This window comes from Asterias amurensis, chromosome 7, assembly GCF_032118995.1.
Source record: "Asterias amurensis chromosome 7, ASM3211899v1".
Lineage (NCBI taxonomy): Eukaryota > Metazoa > Echinodermata > Asteroidea > Forcipulatida > Asteriidae > Asterias > Asterias amurensis.
Genome location: NC_092654.1, coordinates 6535349 through 6563037, shown reverse-complemented (window position 1 = coordinate 6563037; position 27689 = coordinate 6535349).

Sequence of the window (27689 nt, the reverse complement as noted above, 5' to 3'; positions counted from 1 at the left end):
CTATGTTTTACTTTGGCGGTAATCGACGATTTTTGGTCAAATTATGACGTCACTTTTGCACCAAAAAGTTGTAATTTCCAAGGTTTTGCAAATTTTGCATGACTCCACACAGGAAAGTTGTTCAGGATGCTCAACTTGGTCGATTTGCACCGTCAAAACGCGATTTCCAGAGTTGACTGTTAGAAAAACAAGATGGCCGCTCTTCCATTTTCCCTGCCCGGGGAATAAACTTTTTAATTTTCGAGCCACCCCGAAAAGCCAAATTAGCGTGATTACTTCTTGCGGATACCCCACCGAGTGTGCCGGTGTAAATTTGAACCCCTTTAATGTTTTACTTTGGCGGTTATCGACGATTTTTGGTCAAATTATGAAGTCACTTTTGCACCAAAAAGTTGTAATTTCCAGAGTTTTGCCAGTTTTGCATGACTCCACACAGGAAAGTTGTTCAGGATGCTCAACTTGGTCGATTTGCACCGTCAAAACGCGATTTCCAGAGTTGACTATTAGAAAAACAAGATGGCCGCTCTTCCATTTTCCCTGCCCGGGGAATAAACTTTTTAATTTTCGAGCCACCCAGAAAAGCTGAATTAGCGTGATTACTTCTTGCGGATACCCAACCCGAGTGTGCCGGTGCAAATTTGAACCCCTTTAATGTTTTACTTTGGCGGTAATCGACGATTTTTGGTCAAATTATGACGTCCCTTTTGCACCAAAAAGTTGTAATTTCCAAGGTTTTGCGAATTTTGCATGACTCCACACAGGAAAGTTGTTCAGGATGCTCAACTTGGGCGATTTGCACCGTCAAAACGCGATTTCCAGAGTTGACTGTTAGAAAAACAAGATGGCCGCTCTTCCCTTTTCCCTGCCCGGGGAATAAACTTTTTAATTTTCGAGCCACCCAGAAAAGCCGAATTAGCGTGATTACTTCTTGCGGATACCCAACCCGAGTGTGCCGGTGCAAATTTGAACCCCTTTAATGTTTTACTTTGGCGGTAATCGACGATTTTTGGTCAAATTATGACGTCACTTTTGCACCAAAAAGTTGTAATTTCCAAGGTTTTGCGAATTTTGCATGACTCCACACAGGAAAGTTGTTCAGGATGCTCAACTTGGTCGATTTGCACCGTCAAAACGCGATTTCCAGAGTTGACTGTTAGAAAAACAAGATGGCCGCTCTTCCATTTTCCCTGCCCGGGGAATAAACTTTTTAATTTTCGAGCCGCCCCGAAAAGCCGAATTAGCGTGATTACTTCTTGCGGATACCCCACCCGAGTGTGCCGGTGCAAATTTGAAGCCCGTCTATGTTTTACTTTGGCGGTTATCGACGTTTTTTGGTCAAATTATGACGTCACTTTTGCACCAAAAAGTTGTAATTTCCAAGGTTTTGCGAATTTTGCATGACTCCACACAGGAAAGTTGTTCAGGATGCTCAACTTGGTCGATTTGCACCGTCAAAACGCGATTTCCAGAGTTGACTATTAGAAAAACAAGATGACCGCTCTTCCATTTTCCCTGCCCGGGGAATAAACTTTTTAATTTTCGAGCCACCCCGAAAAGTCGAATTAGCATGATTACTTCTTGCGGATACCCCACCCGAGTGTGCCGGTGCAAATTTGAAGCCCGTCTATGTTTTACTTTGGCGGTAATCGACGATTTTTGGTCAAATTATGACGTCACTTTTGCACCAAAAAGTTGTAATTCCCAAGGTTTTGCGAATTTTGCATGACTCCACACAGGAAAGTTGTTCAGGATGCTCAACTTGGTCGATTTGCACCGTCAAAACGCGATTTCCAGAGTTGACTGTTAGAAAAACAAGATGGCCGCTCTTCCCTTTTCCCTGCCCGGGGAATAAACTTTTTAATTTTCGAGCCACCCCGAAAAGCCGAATTAGCGTGATTACTTCTTGCAGATACCCAACCCGAGTGTGCCGGTGCAAATTTGAAGCCCGTCTATGTTTTACTTTGGCGGTAATCGACGATTTTTGGTCAAATTATGACGTCACTTTTGCACCAAAAAGTTGTAATTTCCAAGGTTTTGCGAATTTTGCATGACTCCACACAGGAAAGTTGTTCAGGATGCTCAACTTGGTCGATTTGCACCGTCAAAACGCGATTTCCAGAGTTGACTGTTAGAAAAACAAGATGGCCGCTCTTCCATTTTCCCTGCCCGGGGAATAAACTTTTTAATTTTCGAGCCACCCCGAAAAGCCAAATTAGCGTGATTACTTCTTGCGGATACCCCACCGAGAGTGCCGGTGTAAATTTGAACCCCTTTAATGTTTTACTTTGGCGGTTATCGACGATTTTTGGTCAAATTATGACGTCACTTTTGCACCAAAAAGTTGTAATTTCCAGAGTTTTGCCAGTTTTGCATGACTCCACACAGGAAAGTTGTTCAGGATGCTCAACTTGGTAAATTTGCACCGTCAAAACGCGATTTCCAGAGTTGACTATTAGAAAAACAAGATGGCCGCTCTTCCATTTTCCCTGCCCGGGGAATAAACTTTTTAATTTTCGAGCCACCCAGAAAAGCTGAATTAGCGTGATTACTTCTTGCGGATACCCAACCCGAGTGTGCCGGTGCAAATTTGAACCCCTTTAATGTTTTACTTTGGCGGTAATCGACGATTTTTGGTCAAATTATGACGTCCCTTTTGCACCAAAAAGTTGTAATTTCCAAGGTTTTGCGAATTTTGCATGACTCCACACAGAAAAGTTGTTCAGGATGCTCAACTTGGGCGATTTGCACCGTCAAAACGCGATTTCCAGAGTTGACTGTTAGAAAAACAAGATGGCCGCTCTTCCCTTTTCCCTGCCCGGGGAATAAACTTTTTAATTTTCGAGCCACCCAGAAAAGCCGAATTAGCGTGATTACTTCTTGCGGATACCCAACCCGAGTGTGCCGGTGCAAATTTGAACCCCTTTAATGTTTTACTTTGGCGGTAATCGACGATTTTTGGTCAAATTATGACGTCACTTTTGCACCAAAAAGTTGTAATTTCCAAGGTTTTGCGAATTTTGCATGACTCCACACAGGAAAGTTGTTCAGGATGCTCAACTTGGTCGATTTGCACCGTCAAAACGCGATTTCCAGAGTTGACTGTTAGAAAAACAAGATGGCCGCTCTTCCATTTTCCCTGCCCGGGGAATAAACTTTTTAATTTTCGAGCCGCCCCGAAAAGCCGAATTAGCGTGATTACTTCTTGCGGATACCCCACCCGAGTGTGCCGGTGCAAATTTGAAGCCCGTCTATGTTTTACTTTGGCGGTTATCGACGTTTTTTTGTCAAATTATGACGTCACTTTTGCACCAAAAAGTTGTAATTTCCAAGGTTTTGCGAATTTTGCATGACTCCACACAGGAAAGTTGTTCAGGATGCTCAACTTGGTCGATTTGCACCGTCAAAACGCGATTTCCAGAGTTGACTGTTAGAAAAACAAGATGGCCGCTCTTCCCTTTTCCTTGCCCGGGGAATAAACTTTTTAATTTTCGAGCCACCCCGAAAAGTCGAATTAGCATGATTACTTCTTGCGGATACCCCACCCGAGTGTGCCGGTGCAAATTTGAAGCCCGTCTATGTTTTACTTTGGCGGTAATCGACGATTTTTGGTCAAATTATGACGTCACTTTTGCACCAAAAAGTTGTAATTCCCAAGGTTTTGCGAATTTTGCATGACTCCACACAGGAAAGTTGTTCAGGATGCTCAACTTGGTCGATTTGCACCGTCAAAACGCGATTTCCAGAGTTGACTATTAGAAAAACAAGATGGCCGCTCTTCCCTTTTCCCTGCCCGGGGAATAAACTTTAATTTTCGAGCCGCCCCGAAAAGCCGAATTAGCGTGATTACTTCTTGCGGATACCCAACCCGAGTGTGCCGGTGCAAATTTGAACACCTTTAATGTTTTACTTTGGCGGTAATCGACGATTTTTGGTCAAATTATGACGTCACTTTTGCACCAAAAAGTGGTAATTTCCAAGGTTTTGCGAATTTTGCATGACTCCACACAGGAAAGTTGTTCAGGATGCTCAACTTGGGCGATTTGCACCGTCAAAACGCGATTTCCAGAGTTGACTGTTAGAAAAACAAGATGGCCGCTCTTCCCTTTTCCCTGCCCGGGGAATAAACTTTTTAGTTTTCGAGCCATCCCGAAAAGCCGAATTAGCGTGATTACTTCTTGCGGATACCCCACCCGAGTGTGCCGGTGCAAATTTGAACCCCTTTAATGTTTTACTTTGGCGGTAATCGACGATTTTTGGTCAAATTATGACGTCACTTTTGCACCAAAAAGTTGTAATTCCCAAGGTTTTGCGAATTTTGCATGACTCCACACAGGAAAGTTGTTCAGGATGCTCAACTTGGTCGATTTGCACCGTCAAAACGCGATTTCCAGAGTTGACTATTAGAAAAACAAGATGGCCGCTCTTCCCTTTTCCCTGCCCGGGGAATAAACATTTTAATTTTCGAGCCACCCAGAAAAGCCGAATTAGCGTGATTACTTCTTGCGGATACCCAACCCGAGTGTGCCGGTGCAAATTTGAACCCCTTTAATGTTTTACTTTGGCGGTAATCGACGATTTTTGGTCAAATTATGACGTCACTTTTGCACCAAAAAGTGGTAATTTCCAAGGTTTTGCGAATTTTGCATGACTCCACACAGGAAAGTTGTTCAGGATGCTCAACTTGGTCGATTTGCACCGTCAAAACGCGATTTCCAGAGTTGACTATTAGAAAAACAAGATGGCCGCTCTTCCATTTTCCCTGCCCGGGGAATAAACTTTTTAATTTTCGAGCCACCCCGAAAAGCCAAATTAGCGTGATTACTTCTTGCGGATACCCCACCGAGTGTGCCGGTGTAAATTTGAACCCCTTTAATGTTTTACTTTGGCGGTTATCGACGATTTTTGGTCAAATTATGACGTCACTTTTGCACCAAAAAGTTGTAATTTCCAGAGTTTTGCCAGTTTTGCATGACTCCACACAGGAAAGTTGTTCAGGATGCTCAACTTGGTCGATTTGCACCGTCAAAACGCGATTTCCAGAGTTGACTATTAGAAAAACAAGATGGCCGCTCTTCCATTTTCCCTGCCCGGGGAATAAACTTTTTAATTTTCGAGCCACCCAGAAAAGCTGAATTAGCGTGATTACTTCTTGCGGATACCCAACCCGAGTGTGCCGGTGCAAATTTGAACCCCTTTAATGTTTTACTTTGGCGGTAATCGACGATTTTTGGTCAAATTATGACGTCCCTTTTGCACCAAAAAGTTGTAATTTCCAAGGTTTTGCGAATTTTGCATGACTCCACACAGAAAAGTTGTTCAGGATGCTCAACTTGGGCGATTTGCACCGTCAAAACGCGATTTCCAGAGTTGACTGTTAGAAAAACAAGATGGCCGCTCTTCCCTTTTCCCTGCCCGGGGAATAAACTTTTTAATTTTCGAGCCACCCAGAAAAGCCGAATTAGCGTGATTACTTCTTGCGGATACCCAACCCGAGTGTGCCGGTGCAAATTTGAACCCCTTTAATGTTTTACTTTGGCGGTAATCGACGATTTTTGGTCAAATTATGACGTCACTTTTGCACCAAAAAGTTGTAATTTCCAAGGTTTTGCGAATTTTGCATGACTCCACACAGGAAAGTTGTTCAGGATGCTCAACTTGGTCGATTTGCACCGTCAAAACGCGATTTCCAGAGTTGACTGTTAGAAAAACAAGATGGCCGCTCTTCCATTTTCCCTGCCCGGGGAATAAACTTTTTAATTTTCGAGCCGCCCCGAAAAGCCGAATTAGCGTGATTACTTCTTGCGGATACCCCACCCGAGTGTGCCGGTGCAAATTTGAAGCCCGTCCATGTTTTACTTTGGCGGTTATCGACGTTTTTTGGTCAAATTATGACGTCACTTTTGCACCAAAAAGTTGTAATTTCCAGAGTTTTGCCAGTTTTGCATGACTCCACACAGGAAAGTTGTTCAGGATGCTCAACTTGGTCGATTTGCACCGTCAAAACGCGATTTCCAGAGTTGACTATTAGAAAAACAAGATGGCCGCTCTTCCATTTTCCCTGCCCGGGGAATAAACTTTTTAATTTTCGAGCCACCCAGAAAAGCTGAATTAGCGTGATTACTTCTTGCGGATACCCAACCCGAGTGTGCCGGTGCAAATTTGAACCCCTTTAATGTTTTACTTTGGCGGTAATCGACGATTTTTGGTCAAATTATGACGTCCCTTTTGCACCAAAAAGTTGTAATTTCCAAGGTTTTGCGAATTTTGCATGACTCCACACAGAAAAGTTGTTCAGGATGCTCAACTTGGGCGATTTGCACCGTCAAAACGCGATTTCCAGAGTTGACTGTTAGAAAAACAAGATGGCCGCTCTTCCCTTTTCCCTGCCCGGGGAATAAACTTTTTAATTTTCGAGCCACCCAGAAAAGCCGAATTAGCGTGATTACTTCTTGCGGATACCCAACCCGAGTGTGCCGGTGCAAATTTGAACCCCTTTAATGTTTTACTTTGGCGGTAATCGACGATTTTTGGTCAAATTATGACGTCACTTTTGCACCAAAAAGTTGTAATTTCCAAGGTTTTGCGAATTTTGCATGACTCCACACAGGAAAGCTGTTCAGGATGCTCAACTTGGTCGATTTGCACCGTCAAAACGCGATTTCCAGAGTTGACTGTTAGAAAAACAAGATGGCCGCTCTTCCATTTTCCCTGCCCGGGGAATAAACTTTTTAATTTTCGAGCCGCCCCGAAAAGCCGAATTAGCGTGATTACTTCTTGCGGATACCCCACCCGAGTGTGCCGGTGCAAATTTGAAGCCCGTCTATGTTTTACTTTGGCGGTTATCGACGTTTTTTGGTCAAATTATGACGTCACTTTTGCACCAAAAAGTTGTAATTTCCAAGGTTTTGCGAATTTTGCATGACTCCACACAGGAAAGTTGTTCAGGATGCTCAACTTGGTCGATTTGCACCGTCAAAACGCGATTTCCAGAGTTGACTGTTAGAAAAACAAGATGGCCGCTCTTCCCTTTTCCTTGCCCGGGGAATAAACTTTTTAGTTTTCGAGCCACCCCGAAAAGCCGAATTAGCGTGATTACTTCTTGCGGATACCCCACCCGAGTGTGCCGGTGCAAATTTGAAGCCCTTTAATGTTTTACTTTGGCGGTAATCAACGATTTTTGGTCAAATTATGACGTCACTTTTGCACCAAAAAGTTGTAATTCCCAAGGTTTTGCGAATTTTGCATGACTCCACACAGGAAAGTTGTTCAGGATGCTCAACTTGGTCGATTTGCACCGTCAAAACGCGATTTCCAGAGTTGACTATTAGAAAAACAAGATGACCGCTCTTCCATTTTCCCTGCCCGGGGAATAAACTTTTTAATTTTCGAGCCACCCCGAAAAGTCGAATTAGCATGATTACTTCTTGCGGATACCCCACCCGAGTGTGCCGGTGCAAATTTGAAGCCCGTCTATGTTTTACTTTGGCGGTAATCGACGATTTTTGGTCAAATTATTACGTCACTTTTGCACCAAAAAGTTGTAATTCCCAAGGTTTTGCGAATTTTGCATGACTCCACACAGGAAAGTTGTTCAGGATGCTCAACTTGGTCGATTTGCACCGTCAAAACGCGATTTCCAGAGTTGACTATTAGAAAAACAAGATGGCCGCTCTTCCCTTTTCCCTGCCCGGGGAATAAACTTTTTAATTTTCGAGCCACCCCGAAAAGCCGAATTAGCGTGATTACTTCTTGCGGATACCCAACCCGAGTGTGCCGGTGCAAATTTGAACACCTTTAATGTTTTACTTTGGCGGTAATCGACGATTTTTGGTCAAATTATGACGTCACTTTTGCACCAAAAAGTGGTAATTCCCAAGGTTTTGCGAATTTTGCATGACTCCACACAGGAAAGTTGTTCAGGATGCTCAACTTGGGCGATTTGCACCGTCAAAACGCGATTTCCAGAGTTGACTGTTAGAAAAACAAGATGGCCGCTCTTCCCTTTTCCCTGCCCGGGGAATAAACTTTTTAGTTTTCGAGCCATCCCGAAAAGCCGAATTAGCGTGATTACTTCTTGCGGATACCCCACCCGAGTGTGCCGGTGCAAATTTGAACCCCTTTAATGTTTTACTTTGGCGGTAATCGACGATTTTTGGTCAAATTATGACGTCACTTTTGCACCAAAAAGTTGTAATTCCCAAGGTTTTGCGAATTTTGCATGACTCCACACAGGAAAGTTGTTCAGGATGCTCAACTTGGTCGATTTGCACCGTCAAAACGCGATTTCCAGAGTTGACTATTAGAAAAACAAGATGGCCGCTCTTCCCTTTTCCCTGCCCGGGGAATAAACATTTTAATTTTCGAGCCACCCAGAAAAGCCGAATTAGCGTGATTACTTCTTGCGGATACCCAACCCGAGTGTGCCGGTGCAAATTTGAACCCCTTTAATGTTTTACTTTGGCGGTAATCGACGATTTTTGGTCAAATTATGACGTCACTTTTGCACCAAAAAGTGGTAATTTCCAAGGTTTTGCGAATTTTGCATGACTCCACACAGGAAAGTTGTTCAGGATGCTCAACTTGGGCGATTTGCACCGTCAAAACGCGATTTCCAGAGTTGACTGTTAGAAAAACAAGATGGCCGCTCTTCCATTTTCCCTGCCCGGGGAATAAACTTTTTAGTTTTCGAGCCACCCCGAAAAGCCGAATTAGCGTGATTACTTCTTGCGGATACCCCACCGAGTGTGCCGGTGCAAATTTGAACCCCTTTAATGTTTTACTTTGGCGGTAATCGACGATTTTTGGTCAAATTATGACGTCACTTTTGCACCAAAAAGTTGTAATTTCCAAGGTTTTGCGAATTTTGCATGACTCCACACAGGAAAGTTGTTCAGGATGCTCAACTTGGTCGATTTGCACCGTCAAAACGCGATTTCCAGAATTGACTATTAGAAAAACAAGATGACCGATCTTCCATTTTCCCTGCCCGGGGAATAAACTTTTTAATTTTCGAGCCACCCCGAAAAGCCGAATTAGCATAATTACTTCTTGCGGATACCCCACCCGAGTGTGCCGGTGCAAATTTGAAGCCCGTCTATGTTTTACTTTGGCGGTAATCGACGATTTTTGGTCAAATTATGACGTCACTTTTGCACCAAAAAAATGTAATTTCCAAGGTTTTGCGAATTTTGCATGACTCCACACAGGAAAGTTGTTCAGGATGCTCAACTTGGTCGATTTGCACCGTCAAAACGCGATTTCCAGAGTTGACTGTTAGAAAAACAAGATGGCCGCTCTTCCATTTTCCCTGCCCGGGGAATAAACTTTTTAATTTTCGAGCCACCCCGAAAAGCCGAATAACCATGATTACTTCTTGCGGATACCCCACCCGAGTGTGCCGGTGCAAATTTGAAGCCCGTCTATGTTTTACTTTGGCGGTAATCGACGATTTTTGGACAAATTTTGACGTCACTTTTGCACCAAAAAGTTGTAATTCCCAAGGTTTTGCGAATTTTGCATGACTCCACACAGGAAAGTTGTTCAGGATGCTCAACTTGGTCGATTTGCACCGTCAAAACGCGATTTCCAGAGTTGACTATTAGAAAAACAAGATGGCCGCTCTTCCCTTTTCCCTGCCCGGGGAATAAACTTTTTAATTTTCGAGCCACCCCGAAAAGCCGAATTAGCGTGATTACTTCTTGCGGATACCCAACCCGAGTGTGCCGGTGCAAATTTGAACACCTTTAATGTTTTACTTTGGCGGTAATCGACGATTTTTGGTCAAATTATGACGTCACTTTTGCACCAAAAAGTTGTAATTTCCAAGGTTTTGCGAATTTTGCATGACTCCACACAGGAAAGTTGTTCAGGATGCTCAACTTGGTCGATTTGCACCGTCAAAACGCGATTTCCAGAGTTGACTATTATAAAAACAAGATGGCCGCTCTTCCCTTTTCCCTGCCCGGGGAATAAACTTTTTAATTTTCGAGCCACCCAGAAAAGCCGAATTAGCGTGATTACTTCTTGCGGATACCCAACCCGAGTGTGCCGGTGCAAATTTGAACCCCTTTAATGTTTTACTTTGGCGGTAATCAACAATTAGTGGTCAAATTATGACGTCACTTTTGCACCAAAAAGTTGTAATTTCCAAGGTTTTGCGAATTTTGCATGACTCCACACAGGAAAGTTGTTCAGGATGCTCAACTTGGTCGATTTGCACCGTCAAAACGCGATTTCCAGAGTTGACTGTTAGAAAAACAAGATGGCCGCTCTTCCATTTTCCCTGCCCGGGGAATAAACTTTTTAATTTTCGAGCCGCCCCGAAAAGCCGAATTAGCGTGATTACTTCTTGCGGATACCCCACCCGAGTGTGCCGGTGCAAATTTGAAGCCCGTCTATGTTTTACTTTGGCGGTTATCGACGTTTTTTGGTCAAATTATGACGTCACTTTTGCACCAAAAAGTTGTAATTCCCAAGGTTTTGCGAATTTTGCATGACTCCACACAGGAAAGTTGTTCAGGATGCTCAACTTGGTCGATTTGCACCGTCAAAACGCGATTTCCAGAGTTGACTATTAGAAAAACAAGATGGCCGCTCTTCCATTTTCCCTGCCCGGGGAATAAACTTTTTAATTTTCGAGCCACCCCGAAAAGCCGAATTAGCATGATTACTTCTTGCAGATACCCCACCCGAGTGTGCCGGTGCAAATTTGAAGCCCGTCTATGTTTTACTTTGGCGGTAATCGACGATTTTTGGTCAAATTATGACGTCACTTTTGCACCAAAAAGTTGTAGTTTCCAAGGTTTTGCGAATTTTGCATGACTCCACACAGGAAAGTTGTTCAGGATGCTCAACTTGGTCGATTTGCACCGTCAAAACGCGATTTCCAGAGTTGACTGTTAGAAAAACAAGATGGCCGCTCTTCCATTTTCCCTGCCCGGGGAATAAACTTTTTAATTTTCGAGCCACCCCGAAAAGCCAAATTAGCGTGATTACTTCTTGCGGATACCCCACCGAGTGTGCCGGTGCAAATTTCAACCCCTTTAATGTTTTACTTTGGCGGTAATCGACGACTTTGGTCAGATTATGACGTCACTTTTGCACCAAAAAGTTGTAATTTCCAAGGTTTTGCCAGTTTTGCATGACTCCACACAGGAAAGTTGTTCAGGATGCTCAACTTGGTCGATTTGCACCGTCAAAACGCGATTTCCAGAGTTGACTATTAGAAAAACAAGATGGCCGCTCTTCCATTTTTCCTGCCCGGGGAATAAACTTTTTAATTTTCGAGCCACCCCGAAAAGCCGAATAACCATGATTACTTCTTGCGGATACCCCACCGAGTGTGCCGGTGCAAATTTGAACCCCTTTAATGTTTTACTTTGGCGGTAATCGACGCTTTTTGGTCAAATTATGACGTCACTTTTGCACCAAAAAGTTGTAATTTCCAAGGTTTTGCGAATTTTGCATGACTCCACACAGGAAAGTTGTTCAGGATGCTCAACTTGGTCGATTTGCACCGTCAAAACGCGATTTCCAGAGTTGACTATTATAAAAACAAGATGGCCGCTCTTCCCTTTTCCCTGCCCGGGGAATAAACTTTTTAATTTTCGAGCCACCCAGAAAAGCCGAATTAGCGTGATTACTTCTTGCGGATACCCAACCCGAGTGTGCCGGTGCAAATTTGAACCCCTTTAATGTTTTACTTTGGCGGTAATCGACGATTTTTGGTCAAATTATGACGTCACTTTTGCACCAAAAAGTTGTAATTTCCAAGGTTTTGCGAATTTTGCATGACTCCACACAGGAAAGTTGTTCAGGATGCTCAACTTGGGCGATTTGCACCGTCAAAACGCGATTTCCAGAGTTGACTGTTAGAAAAACAAGATGGCCGCTCTTCCCTTTTCCCTGCCCGGGGAATAAACTTTTTAATTTTCGAGCCATCCCGAAAAGCCGAATTAGCGTGATTACTTCTTGCGGATACCCCACCCGAGTGTGCCGGTGCAAATTTGAACCCCTTTAATGTTTTACTTTGGCGGTAATCGACGATTTTTGGTCAAATTATGACGTCACTTTTGCACCAAAAAGTTGTAATTCCCAAGGTTTTGCGAATTTTGCATGACTCCACACAGGAAAGTTGTTCAGGATGCTCAACTTGGTCGATTTGCACCGTCAAAACGCGATTTCCAGAGTTGACTATTAGAAAAACAAGATGGCCGCTCTTCCATTTTCCCTGCCCGGGGAATAAACTTTTTAATTTTCGAGCCACCCCGAAAAGCCAAATTAGCGTGATTACTTCTTGCGGATACCCCACCGAGTGTGCCGGTGCAAATTTGAACCCCTTTAATGTTTTACTTTGGCGGTAATCGACGATTTTTGGTCAGATTATGACGTCACTTTTGCACCAAAAAGTTGTAATTTCCAAGGTTTTGCCAGTTTTGCATGACTCCACACAGGAAAGTTGTTCAGGATGCTCAACTTGGTCGATTTGCACCGTCAAAACGCGATTTCCAGAGTTGACTGTTAGAAAAACAAGATGGCCGCTCTTCCCTTTTCCTTGCCCGGGGAATAAACTTTTTAGTTTTCGAGCCACCCCGAAAAGCCAAATTAGCGTGATTACTTCTTGCGGATACCCCACCCGAGTGTGCCGGTGCAAATTTGAAGCCCTTTAATGTTTTACTTTGGCGGTAATCAACGATTTTTGGTCAAATTATGACGTCACTTTTGCACCAAAAAGTTGTAATTCCCAAGGTTTTGCGAATTTTGCATGACTCCACACAGGAAAGTTGTTCAGGATGCTCAACTTGGTCGATTTGCACCGTCAAAACGCGATTTCCAGAGTTGACTATTAGAAAAACAAGATGACCGCTCTTCCATTTTCCCTGCCCGGGGAATAAACTTTTTAATTTTCGAGCCACCCCGAAAAGTCGAATTAGCATGATTACTTCTTGCGGATACCCCACCCGAGTGTGCCGGTGCAAATTTGAAGCCCGTCTATGTTTTACTTTGGCGGTAATCGACGATTTTTGGTCAAATTATTACGTCACTTTTGCACCAAAAAGTTGTAATTCCCAAGGTTTTGCGAATTTTGCATGACTCCACACAGGAAAGTTGTTCAGGATGCTCAACTTGGTCGATTTGCACCGTCAAAACGCGATTTCCAGAGTTGACTATTAGAAAAACAAGATGGCCGCTCTTCCCTTTTCCCTGCCCGGGGAATAAACATTTTAATTTTCGAGCCACCCAGAAAAGCCGAATTAGCGTGATTACTTCTTGCGGATACCCAACCCGAGTGTGCCGGTGCAAATTTGAACCCCTTTAATGTTTTACTTTGGCGGTAATCGACGATTTTTGGTCAAATTATGACGTCACTTTTGCACCAAAAAGTGGTAATTTCCAAGGTTTTGCGAATTTTGCATGACTCCACACAGGAAAGTTGTTCAGGATGCTCAACTTGGGCGATTTGCACCGTCAAAACGCGATTTCCAGAGTTGACTGTTAGAAAAACAAGATGGCCGCTCTTCCATTTTCCCTGCCCGGGGAATAAACTTTTTAGTTTTCGAGCCACCCCGAAAAGCCGAATTAGCGTGATTACTTCTTGCGGATACCCCACCGAGTGTGCCGGTGCAAATTTGAACCCCTTTAATGTTTTACTTTGGCGGTAATCGACGATTTTTGGTCAAATTATGACGTCACTTTTGCACCAAAAAGTTGTAATTTCCAAGGTTTTGCGAATTTTGCATGACTCCACACAGGAAAGTTGTTCAGGATGCTCAACTTGGTCGATTTGCACCGTCAAAACGCGATTTCCAGAATTGACTATTAGAAAAACAAGATGACCGATCTTCCATTTTCCCTGCCCGGGGAATAAACTTTTTAATTTTCGAGCCACCCCGAAAAGCCGAATTAGCATGATTACTTCTTGCGGATACCCCACCCGAGTGTGCCGGTGCAAATTTGAAGCCCGTCTATGTTTTACTTTGGCGGTAATCGACGATTTTTGGTCAAATTATGACGTCACTTTTGCACCAAAAAAATGTAATTTCCAAGGTTTTGCGAATTTTGCATGACTCCACACAGGAAAGTTGTTCAGGATGCTCAACTTGGTCGATTTGCACCGTCAAAACGCGATTTCCAGAGTTGACTGTTAGAAAAACAAGATGGCCGCTCTTCCATTTTCCCTGCCCGGGGAATAAACTTTTTAATTTTCGAGCCACCCCGAAAAGCCGAATAACCATGATTACTTCTTGCGGATACCCCACCCGAGTGTGCCGGTGCAAATTTGAAGCCCGTCTATGTTTTACTTTGGCGGTAATCGACGATTTTTGGACAAATTTTGACGTCACTTTTGCACCAAAAAGTTGTAATTTCCAAGGTTTTGCGAATTTTGCATGACTCCACACAGGAAAGTTGTTCAGGATGCTCAACTTGGTCGATTTGCACCGTCAAAACGCGATTTCCAGAGTTGACTATTAGAAAAACAAGATGGCCGCTCTTCCCTTTTCCCTGCCCGGGGAATAAACTTTTTAATTTTCGAGCCACCCCGAAAAGCCGAATTAGCGTAATTACTTCTTGCGGATACCCAACCCGAGTGTGCCGGTGCAAATTTGAACACCTTTAATGTTTTACTTTGGCGGTAATCGACGATTTTTGGTCAAATTATGACGTCACTTTTGCACCAAAAAGTTGTAATTTCCAAGGTTTTGCGAATTTTGCATGACTCCACACAGGAAAGTTGTTCAGGATGCTCAACTTGGTCGATTTGCACCGTCAAAACGCGATTTCCAGAGTTGACTATTATAAAAACAAGATGGCCGCTCTTCCCTTTTCCCTGCCCAGGGAATAAACTTTTTAATTTTCGAGCCACCCAGAAAAGCCGAATTAGCGTGATTACTTCATGCGGATACCCAACCCGAGTGTGCCGGTGCAAATTTGAACCCCTTTAATGTTTTACTTTGGCGGTAATCAACAATTAGTGGTCAAATTATGACGTCACTTTTGCACCAAAAAGTTGTAATTTCCAAGGTTTTGCGAATTTTGCATGACTCCACACAGGAAAGTTGTTCAGGATGCTCAACTTGGTCGATTTGCACCGTCAAAACGCGATTTCCAGAGTTGACTGTTAGAAAAACAAGATGGCCGCTCTTCCATTTTCCCTGCCCGGGGAATAAACTTTTTAATTTTCGAGCCGCCCCGAAAAGCCGAATTAGCGTGATTACTTCTTGCGGATACCCCACCCGAGTGTGCCGGTGCAAATTTGAAGCCCGTCTATGTTTTACTTTGGCGGTTATCGACGTTTTTTGGTCAAATTATGACGTCACTTTTGCACCAAAAAGTTGTAATTCCCAAGGTTTTGCGAATTTTGCATGACTCCACACAGGAAAGTTGTTCAGGATGCTCAACTTGGTCGATTTGCACCGTCAAAACGCGATTTCCAGAGTTGACTATTAGAAAAACAAGATGACCGCTCTTCCATTTTCCCTGCCCGGGGAATAAACTTTTTAATTTTCGAGCCACCCCGAAAAGCCGAATTAGCATGATTACTTCTTGCAGATACCCCACCCGAGTGTGCCGGTGCAAATTTGAAGCCCGTCTATGTTTTACTTTGGCGGTAATCGACGATTTTTGGTCAAATTATGACGTCACTTTTGCACCAAAAAGTTGTAGTTTCCAAGGTTTTGCGAATTTTGCATGACTCCACACAGGAAAGTTGTTCAGGATGCTCAACTTGGTCGATTTGCACCGTCAAAACGCGATTTCCAGAGTTGACTGTTAGAAAAACAAGATGGCCGCTCTTCCATTTTCCCTGCCCGGGGAATAAACTTTTTAATTTTCGAGCCACCCCGAAAAGCCAAATTAGCGTGATTACTTCTTGCGGATACCCCACCGAGTGTGCCGGTGCAAATTTGAACCCCTTTAATGTTTTACTTTGGCGGTAATCGACGACTTTGGTCAGATTATGACGTCACTTTTGCACCAAAAAGTTGTAATTTCCAAGGTTTTGCCAGTTTTGCATGACTCCACACAGGAAAGTTGTTCAGGATGCTCAACTTGGTCGATTTGCACCGTCAAAACGCGATTTCCAGAGTTGACTATTAGAAAAACAAGATGGCCGCTCTTCCATTTTCCCTGCCCGCGGAATAAACTTTTTAATTTTCGAGCCACCCCGAAAAGCCGAATAACCATGATTACTTCTTGCGGATACCCCACCGAGTGTGCCGGTGCAAATTTGAACCCCTTTAATGTTTTACTTTGGCGGTAATCGACGCTTTTTGGTCAAATTATGACGTCACTTTTGCACCAAAAAGTTGTAATTTCCAAGGTTTTGCGAATTTTGCATGACTCCACACAGGAAAGTTGTTCAGGATGCTCAACTTGGTCGATTTGCACCGTCAAAACGCGATTTCCAGAGTTGACTATTATAAAAACAAGATGGCCGCTCTTCCCTTTTCCCTGCCCGGGGAATAAACTTTTTAATTTTCGAGCCACCCAGAAAAGCCGAATTAGCGTGATTACTTCTTGCGGATACCCAACCCGAGTGTGCCGGTGCAAATTTGAACCCCTTTAATGTTTTACTTTGGCGGTAATCGACGATTTTTGGTCAAATTATGACGTCACTTTTGCACCAAAAAGTTGTAATTTCCAAGGTTTTGCGAATTTTGCATGACTCCACACAGGAAAGTTGTTCAGGATGCTCAACTTGGGCGATTTGCACCGTCAAAACGCGATTTCCAGAGTTGACTGTTAGAAAAACAAGATGGCCGCTCTTCCCTTTTCCCTGCCCGGGGAATAAACTTTTTAATTTTCGAGCCATCCCGAAAAGCCGAATTAGCGTGATTACTTCTTGCGGATACCCCACCCGAGTGTGCCGGTGCAAATTTGAACCCCTTTAATGTTTTACTTTGGCGGTAATCGACGATTTTTGGTCAAATTATGACGTCACTTTTGCACCAAAAAGTTGTAATTCCCAAGGTTTTGCGAATTTTGCATGACTCCACACAGGAAAGTTGTTCAGGATGCTCAACTTGGTCGATTTGCACCGTCAAAACGCGATTTCCAGAGTTGACTATTAGAAAAACAAGATGGCCGCTCTTCCATTTTCCCTGCCCGGGGAATAAACTTTTTAATTTTCGAGCCACCCCGAAAAGCCAAATTAGCGTGATTACTTCTTGCGGATACCCCACCGAGTGTGCCGGTGCAAATTTGAACCCCTTTAATGTTTTACTTTGGCGATAATCGACGATTTTTGGTCAGATTATGACGTCACTTTTGCACCAAAAAGTTGTAATTTCCAAGGTTTTGCCAGTTTTGCATGACTCCACACAGGAAAGTTGTTCAGGATGCTCAACTTGGTCGATTTGCACCGTCAAAACGCGATTTCCAGAGTTGACTATTAGAAAAACAAGATGGCCGCTCTTCCATTTTCCCTGCCCGGGGAATAAACTTTTTAATTTTCGAGCCACCCCGAAAAGCCGAATTAGCATGATTACTTCTTGCAGATACCCCACCCGAGTGTGCCGGTGCAAATTTGAAGCCCGTCTATGTTTTACTTTGGCGGTAATCGACGATTTTTGGTCAAATTATGACGTCACTTTTGCACCAAAAAGTTGTAGTTTCCAAGGTTTTGCGAATTTTGCATGACTCCACACAGGAAAGTTGTTCAGGATGCTCAACTTGGTCGATTTGCACCGTCAAAACGCGATTTCCAGAGTTGACTGTTAGAAAAACAAGATGGCCGCTCTTCCATTTTCCCTGCCCGGGGAATAAACTTTTTAATTTTCGAGCCACCCCGAAAAGCCAAATTAGCGTGATTACTTCTTGCGGATACCCCACCGAGTGTGCCGGTGCAAATTTGAACCCCTTTAATGTTTTACTTTGGCGGTAATCGACGACTTTGGTCAGATTATGACGTCACTTTTGCACCAAAAAGTTGTAATTTCCAAGGTTTTGCCAGTTTTGCATGACTCCACACAGGAAAGTTGTTCAGGATGCTCAACTTGGTCGATTTGCACCGTCAAAACGCGATTTCCAGAGTTGACTATTAGAAAAACAAGATGGCCGCTCTTCCATTTTCCCTGCCCGGGGAATAAACTTTTTAATTTTCGAGCCACCCCGAAAAGCCGAATAACCATGATTACTTCTTGCGGATACCCCACCGAGTGTGCCGGTGCAAATTTGAACCCCTTTAATGTTTTACTTTGGCGGTAATCGACGCTTTTTGGTCAAATTATGACGTCACTTTTGCACCAAAAAGTTGTAATTTCCAAGGTTTTGCGAATTTTGCATGACTCCACACAGGAAAGTTGTTCAGGATGCTCAACTTGGTCGATTTGCACCGTCAAAACGCGATTTCCAGAGTTGACTATTATAAAAACAAGATGGCCGCTCTTCCCTTTTCCCTGCCCGGGGAATAAACTTTTTAATTTTCGAGCCACCCAGAAAAGCCGAATTAGCGTGATTACTTCTTGCGGATACCCAACCCGAGTGTGCCGGTGCAAATTTGAACCCCTTTAATGTTTTACTTTGGCGGTAATCGACGATTTTTGGTCAAATTATGACGTCACTTTTGCACCAAAAAGTTGTAATTTCCAAGGTTTTGCGAATTTTGCATGACTCCACACAGGAAAGTTGTTCAGGATGCTCAACTTGGGCGATTTGCACCGTCAAAACGCGATTTCCAGAGTTGACTGTTAGAAAAACAAGATGGCCGCTCTTCCCTTTTCCCTGCCCGGGGAATAAACTTTTTAATTTTCGAGCCATCCCGAAAAGCCGAATTAGCGTGATTACTTCTTGCGGATACCCCACCCGAGTGTGCCGGTGCAAATTTGAACCCCTTTAATGTTTTACTTTGGCGGTAATCGACGATTTTTGGTCAAATTATGACGTCACTTTTGCACCAAAAAGTTGTAATTCCCAAGGTTTTGCGAATTTTGCATGACTCCACACAGGAAAGTTGTTCAGGATGCTCAACTTGGTCGATTTGCACCGTCAAAACGCGATTTCCAGAGTTGACTATTAGAAAAACAAGATGGCCGCTCTTCCATTTTCCCTGCCCGGGGAATAAACTTTTTAATTTTCGAGCCACCCCGAAAAGCCAAATTAGCGTGATTACTTCTTGCGGATACCCCACCGAGTGTGCCGGTGCAAATTTGAACCCCTTTAATGTTTTACTTTGGCGGTAATCGACGATTTTTGGTCAGATTATGACGTCACTTTTGCACCAAAAAGTTGTAATTTCCAAGGTTTTGCCAGTTTTGCATGACTCCACACAGGAAAGTTGTTCAGGATGCTCAACTTGGTCGATTTGCACCGTCAAAACGCGATTTCCAGAGTTGACTGTTAGAAAAACAAGATGGCCGCTCTTCCCTTTTCCTTGCCCGGGGAATAAACTTTTTAGTTTTCGAGCCACCCCGAAAAGCCGAATTAGCGTGATTACTTCTTGCGGATACCCCACCCGAGTGTGCCGGTGCAAATTTGAAGCCCTTTAATGTTTTACTTTGGCGGTAATCAACGATTTTTGGTCAAATCATGACGTCACTTTTGCACCAAAAAGTTGTAATTCCCAAGGTTTTGCGAATTTTGCATGACTCCACACAGGAAAGTTGTTCAGGATGCTCAACTTGGTCGATTTGCACCGTCAAAACGCGATTTCCAGAGTTGACTATTAGAAAAACAAGATGGCCGCTCTTCCATTTTCCCTGCCCGGGGAATAAACTTTTTAATTTTCGAGCCACCCCGAAAAGCCGAATTAGCATGATTACTTCTTGCAGATACCCCACCCGAGTGTGCCGGTGCAAATTTGAAGCCCGTCTATGTTTTACTTTGGCGGTAATCGACGATTTTTGGTCAAATTATGACGTCACTTTTGCACCAAAAAGTTGTAGTTTCCAAGGTTTTGCGAATTTTGCATGACTCCACACAGGAAAGTTGTTCAGGATGCTCAACTTGGTCGATTTGCACCGTCAAAACGCGATTTCCAGAGTTGACTGTTAGAAAAACAAGATGGCCGCTCTTCCATTTTCCCTGCCCGGGGAATAAACTTTTTAATTTTCGAGCCACCCCGAAAAGCCGAATTAGCATGATTACTTCTTGCAGATACCCCACCCGAGTGTGCCGGTGCAAATTTGAAGCCCGTCTATGTTTTACTTTGGCGGTAATCGACGATTTTTGGTCAAATTATGACGTCACTTTTGCACCAAAAAGTTGTAGTTTCCAAGGTTTTGCGAATTTTGCATGACTCCACACAGGAAAGTTGTTCAGGATGCTCAACTTGGTCGATTTGCACCGTCAAAACGCGATTTCCAGAGTTGACTGTTAGAAAAACAAGATGGCCGCTCTTCCATTTTCCCTGCCCGGGGAATAAACTTTTTAATTTTCGAGCCACCCCGAAAAGCCAAATTAGCGTGATTACTTCTTGCGGATACCCCACCGAGTGTGCCGGTGCAAATTTGAACCCCTTTAATGTTTTACCTTGGCGGTAATCGACGACTTTGGTCAGATTATGACGTCACTTTTGCACCAAAAAGTTGTAATTTCCAAGGTTTTGCCAGTTTTGCATGACTCCACACAGGAAAGTTGTTCAGGATGCTCAACTTGGTCGATTTGCACCGTCAAAACGCGATTTCCAGAGTTGACTGTTAGAAAAACAAGATGGCCGCTCTTCCCTTTTCCCTGCCCGGGGAATAAACTTTTTAATTTTCGAGCCATCCCGAAAAGCCGAATTAGCGTGATTACTTCTTGCGGATACCCCACCCGAGTGTGCCGGTGCAAATTTGAACCCCTTTAATGTTTTACTTTGGCGGTAATCGACGATTTTTGGTCAAATTATGACGTCACTTTTGCACCAAAAAGTTGTAATTCCCAAGGTTTTGCGAATTTTGCATGACTCCACACAGGAAAGTTGTTCAGGATGCTCAACTTGGTCGATTTGCACCGTCAAAACGCGATTTCCAGAGTTGACTATTAGAAAAACAAGATGGCCGCTCTTCCATTTTCCCTGCCCGGGGAATAAACTTTTTAATTTTCGAGCCACCCCGAAAAGCCGAATTAGCATGATTACTTCTTGCAGATACCCCACCCGAGTGTGCCGGTGCAAATTTGAAGCCCGTCTATGTTTTACTTTGGCGGTAATCGACGATTTTTGGTCAAATTATGACGTCACTTTTGCACCAAAAAGTTGTAGTTTCCAAGGTTTTGCGAATTTTGCATGACTCCACACAGGAAAGTTGTTCAGGATGCTCAACTTGGTCGATTTGCACCGTCAAAACGCGATTTCCAGAGTTGACTGTTAGAAAAACAAGATGGCCGCTCTTCCATTTTCCCTGCCCGGGGAATAAACTTTTTAATTTTCGAGCCACCCCGAAAAGCCGAATTAGCATGATTACTTCTTGCAGATACCCCACCCGAGTGTGCCGGTGCAAATTTGAAGCCCGTCTATGTTTTACTTTGGCGGTAATCGACGATTTTTGGTCAAATTATGACGTCACTTTTGCACCAAAAAGTTGTAGTTTCCAAGGTTTTGCGAATTTTGCATGACTCCACACAGGAAAGTTGTTCAGGATGCTCAACTTGGTCGATTTGCACCGTCAAAACGCGATTTCCAGAGTTGACTGTTAGAAAAACAAGATGGCCGCTCTTCCATTTTCCCTGCCCGGGGAATAAACTTTTTAATTTTCGAGCCACCCCGAAAAGCCAAATTAGCGTGATTACTTCTTGCGGATACCCCACCGAGTGTGCCGGTGCAAATTTGAACCCCTTTAATGTTTTACCTTGGCGGTAATCGACGACTTTGGTCAGATTATGACGTCACTTTTGCACCAAAAAGTTGTAATTTCCAAGGTTTTGCCAGTTTTGCATGACTCCACACAGGAAAGTTGTTCAGGATGCTCAACTTGGTCGATTTGCACCGTCAAAACGCGATTTCCAGAGTTGACTGTTAGAAAAACAAGATGGCCGCTCTTCCCTTTTCCCTGCCCGGGGAATAAACTTTTTAATTTTCGAGCCATCCCGAAAAGCCGAATTAGCGTGATTACTTCTTGCGGATACCCCACCCGAGTGTGCCGGTGCAAATTTGAACCCCTTTAATGTTTTACTTTGGCGGTAATCGACGATTTTTGGTCAAATTATGACGTCACTTTTGCACCAAAAAGTTGTAATTCCCAAGGTTTTGCGAATTTTGCATGACTCCACACAGGAAAGTTGTTCAGGATGCTCAACTTGGTCGATTTGCACCGTCAAAACGCGATTTCCAGAGTTGACTATTAGAAAAACAAGATGGCCGCTCTTCCATTTTCCCTGCCCGGGGAATAAACTTTTTAATTTTCGAGCCATCCCGAAAAGCCAAATTAGAGTGATTACTTCTTGCGGATACCCCACCGAGTGTGCCGGTGCAAATTTGAACCCCTTTAATGTTTTACTTTGGCGGTAATCGACGATTTTTGGTCAGATTATGACGTCACTTTTGCACCAAAAAGTTGTAATTTCCAAGGTTTTGCCAGTTTTGCATGACTCCACACAGGAAAGTTGTTCAGGATGCTCAACTTGGTCGATTTGCACCGTCAAAACGCGATTTCCAGAGTTGACTGTTAGAAAAACAAGATGGCCGCTCTTCCATTTTCCCTGCCCGGGGAATAAACTTTTTAGTTTTCGAGCCACCCCGAAAAGCCGAATTAGCGTGATTACTTCTTGCGGATACCCCACCCGAGTGTGCCGGTGCAAATTTGAAGCCCTTTAATGTTTTACTTTGGCGGTAATCAACGATTTTTGGTCAAATCATGACGTCACTTTTGCACCAAAAAGTTGTAATTCCCAAGGTTTTGCGAATTTTGCATGACTCCACACAGGAAAGTTGTTCAGGATGCTCAACTTGGTCGATTTGCACCGTCAAAACGCGATTTCCAGAGTTGACTATTAGAAAAACAAGATGGCCGCTCTTCCATTTTCCCTGCCCGGGGAATAAACTTTTTAATTTTCGAGCCACCCCGAAAAGCCGAATTAGCATGATTACTTCTTGCAGATACCCCACCCGAGTGTGCCGGTGCAAATTTGAAGCCCGTCTATGTTTTACTTTGGCGGTAATCGACGATTTTTGGTCAAATTATGACGTCACTTTTGCACCAAAAAGTTGTAGTTTCCAAGGTTTTGCGAATTTTGCATGACTCCACACAGGAAAGTTGTTCAGGATGCTCAACTTGGTCGATTTGCACCGTCAAAACGCGATTTCCAGAGTTGACTGTTAGAAAAACAAGATGGCCGCTCTTCCATTTTCCCTGCCCGGGGAATAAACTTTTTAATTTTCGAGCCACCCCGAAAAGCCGAATTAGCATGATTACTTCTTGCAGATACCCCACCCGAGTGTGCCGGTGCAAATTTGAAGCCCGTCTATGTTTTACTTTGGCGGTAATCGACGATTTTTGGTCAAATTATGACGTCACTTTTGCACCAAAAAGTTGTAGTTTCCAAGGTTTTGCGAATTTTGCATGACTCCACACAGGAAAGTTGTTCAGGATGCTCAACTTGGTCGATTTGCACCGTCAAAACGCGATTTCCAGAGTTGACTGTTAGAAAAACAAGATGGCCGCTCTTCCATTTTCCCTGCCCGGGGAATAAACTTTTTAATTTTCGAGCCACCCCGAAAAGCCAAATTAGCGTGATTACTTCTTGCGGATACCCCACCGAGTGTGCCGGTGCAAATTTGAACCCCTTTAATGTTTTACCTTGGCGGTAATCGACGACTTTGGTCAGATTATGACGTCACTTTTGCACCAAAAAGTTGTAATTTCCAAGGTTTTGCCAGTTTTGCATGACTCCACACAGGAAAGTTGTTCAGGATGCTCAACTTGGTCGATTTGCACCGTCAAAACGCGATTTCCAGAGTTGACTGTTAGAAAAACAAGATGGCCGCTCTTCCCTTTTCCCTGCCCGGGGAATAAACTTTTTAATTTTCGAGCCATCCCGAAAAGCCGAATTAGCGTGATTACTTCTTGCGGATACCCCACCCGAGTGTGCCGGTGCAAATTTGAACCCCTTTAATGTTTTACTTTGGCGGTAATCGACGATTTTTGGTCAAATTATGACGTCACTTTTGCACCAAAAAGTTGTAATTCCCAAGGTTTTGCGAATTTTGCATGACTCCACACAGGAAAGTTGTTCAGGATGCTCAACTTGGTCGATTTGCACCGTCAAAACGCGATTTCCAGAGTTGACTATTAGAAAAACAAGATGGCCGCTCTTCCATTTTCCCTGCCCGGGGAATAAACTTTTTAATTTTCGAGCCATCCCGAAAAGCCAAATTAGAGTGATTACTTCTTGCGGATACCCCACCGAGTGTGCCGGTGCAAATTTGAACCCCTTTAATGTTTTACTTTGGCGGTAATCGACGATTTTTGGTCAGATTATGACGTCACTTTTGCACCAAAAAGTTGTAATTTCCAAGGTTTTGCCAGTTTTGCATGACTCCACACAGGAAAGTTGTTCAGGATGCTCAACTTGGTCGATTTGCACCGTCAAAACGCGATTTCCAGAGTTGACTGTTAGAAAAACAAGATGGCCGCTCTTCCATTTTCCCTGCCCGGGGAATAAACTTTTTAGTTTTCGAGCCACCCCGAAAAGCCGAATTAGCGTGATTACTTCTTGCGGATACCCCACCCGAGTGTGCCGGTGCAAATTTGAAGCCCTTTAATGTTTTACTTTGGCGGTAATCAACGATTTTTGGTCAAATCATGACGTCACTTTTGCACCAAAAAGTTGTAATTCCCAAGGTTTTGCGAATTTTGCATGACTCCACACAGGAAAGTTGTTCAGGATGCTCAACTTGGTCGATTTGCACCGTCAAAACGCGATTTCCAGAGTTGACTATTAGAAAAACAAGATGGCCGCTCTTCCATTTTCCCTGCCCGGGGAATAAACTTTTTAATTTTCGAGCCACCCCGAAAAGCCGAATTAGCATGATTACTTCTTGCAGATACCCCACCCGAGTGTGCCGGTGCAAATTTGAAGCCCGTCTATGTTTTACTTTGGCGGTAATCGACGATTTTTGGTCAAATTATGACGTCACTTTTGCACCAAAAAGTTGTAGTTTCCAAGGTTTTGCGAATTTTGCATGACTCCACACAGGAAAGTTGTTCAGGATGCTCAACTTGGTCGATTTGCACCGTCAAAACGCGATTTCCAGAGTTGACTGTTAGAAAAACAAGATGGCCGCTCTTCCATTTTCCCTGCCCGGGGAATAAACTTTTTAATTTTCGAGCCACCCCGAAAAGCCGAATTAGCATGATTACTTCTTGCAGATACCCCACCCGAGTGTGCCGGTGCAAATTTGAAGCCCGTCTATGTTTTACTTTGGCGGTAATCGACGATTTTTGGTCAAATTATGACGTCACTTTTGCACCAAAAAGTTGTAGTTTCCAAGGTTTTGCGAATTTTGCATGACTCCACACAGGAAAGTTGTTCAGGATGCTCAACTTGGTCGATTTGCACCGTCAAAACGCGATTTCCAGAGTTGACTGTTAGAAAAACAAGATGGCCGCTCTTCCATTTTCCCTGCCCGGGGAATAAACTTTTTAATTTTCGAGCCACCCCGAAAAGCCAAATTAGCGTGATTACTTCTTGCGGATACCCCACCGAGTGTGCCGGTGCAAATTTGAACCCCTTTAATGTTTTACTTTGGCGGTAATCGACGACTTTGGTCAGATTATGACGTCACTTTTGCACCAAAAAGTTGTAATTTCCAAGGTTTTGCCAGTTTTGCATGACTCCACACAGGAAAGTTGTTCAGGATGCTCAACTTGGTCGATTTGCACCGTCAAAACGCGATTTCCAGAGTTGACTATTAGAAAAACAAGATGGCCGCTCTTCCATTTTCCCTGCCCGGGGAATAAACTTTTTAATTTTCGAGCCACCCCGAAAAGCCGAATAACCATGATTACTTCTTGCGGATACCCCACCGAGTGTGCCGGTGCAAATTTGAACCCCTTTAATGTTTTACTTTGGCGGTAATCGACGCTTTTTGGTCAAATTATGACGTCACTTTTGCACCAAAAAGTTGTAATTTCCAAGGTTTTGCGAATTTTGCATGACTCCACACAGGAAAGTTGTTCAGGATGCTCAACTTGGTCGATTTGCACCGTCAAAACGCGATTTCCAGAGTTGACTATTATAAAAACAAGATGGCCGCTCTTCCCTTTTCCCTGCCCGGGGAATAAACTTTTTAATTTTCGAGCCACCCAGAAAAGCCGAATTAGCGTGATTACTTCTTGCGGATACCCAACCCGAGTGTGCCGGTGCAAATTTGAACCCCTTTAATGTTTTACTTTGGCGGTAATCGACGATTTTTGGTCAAATTATGACGTCACTTTTGCACCAAAAAGTTGTAATTTCCAAGGTTTTGCGAATTTTGCATGACTCCACACAGGAAAGTTGTTCAGGATGCTCAACTTGGGCGATTTGCACCGTCAAAACGCGATTTCCAGAGTTGACTGTTAGAAAAACAAGATGGCCGCTCTTCCCTTTTCCCTGCCCGGGGAATAAACTTTTTAATTTTCGAGCCATCCCGAAAAGCCAAATTAGCGTGATTACTTCTTGCGGATACCCCACCCGAGTGTGCCGGTGCAAATTTGAACCCCTTTAATGTTTTACTTTGGCGGTAATCGACGATTTTTGGTCAAATTATGACGTCACTTTTGCACCAAAAAGTTGTAATTCCCAAGGTTTTGCGAATTTTGCATGACTCCACACAGGAAAGTTGTTCAGGATGCTCAACTTGGTCGATTTGCACCGTCAAAACGCGATTTCCAGAGTTGACTATTAGAAAAACAAGATGGCCGCTCTTCCATTTTCCCTGCCCGGGGAATAAACTTTTTAATTTTCGAGCCACCCCGAAAAGCCAAATTAGCGTGATTACTTCTTGCGGATACCCCACCGAGTGTGCCGGTGCAAATTTGAACCCCTTTAATGTTTTACTTTGGCGGTAATCGACGATTTTTGGTCAGATTATGACGTCACTTTTGCACCAAAAAGTTGTAATTTCCAAGGTTTTGCCAGTTTTGCATGACTCCACACAGGAAAGTTGTTCAGGATGCTCAACTTGGTCGATTTGCACCGTCAAAACGCGATTTCCAGAGTTGACTGTTAGAAAAACAAGATGGCCGCTCTTCCCTTTTCCTTGCCCGGGGAATAAACTTTTTAGTTTTCGAGCCAACCCGAAAAGCCGAATTAGCGTGATTACTTCTTGCGGATACCCCACCCGAGTGTGCCGGTGCAAATTTGAAGCCCTTTAATGTTTTACTTTGGCGGTAATCAACGATTTTTGGTCAAATCATGACGTCACTTTTGCACCAAAAAGTTGTAATTCCCAAGGTTTTGCGAATTTTGCATGACTCCACACAGGAAAGTTGTTCAGGATGCTCAACTTGGTCGATTTGCACCGTCAAAACGCGATTTCCAGAGTTGACTATTAGAAAAACAAGATGGCCGCTCTTCCATTTTCCCTGCCCGGGGAATAAACTTTTTAATTTTCGAGCCACCCCGAAAAGCCGAATTAGCATGATTACTTCTTGCAGATACCCCACCCGAGTGTGCCGGTGCAAATTTGAAGCCCGTCTATGTTTTACTTTGGCGGTAATCGACGATTTTTGGTCAAATTATGACGTCACTTTTGCACCAAAAAGTTGTAGTTTCCAAGGTTTTGCGAATTT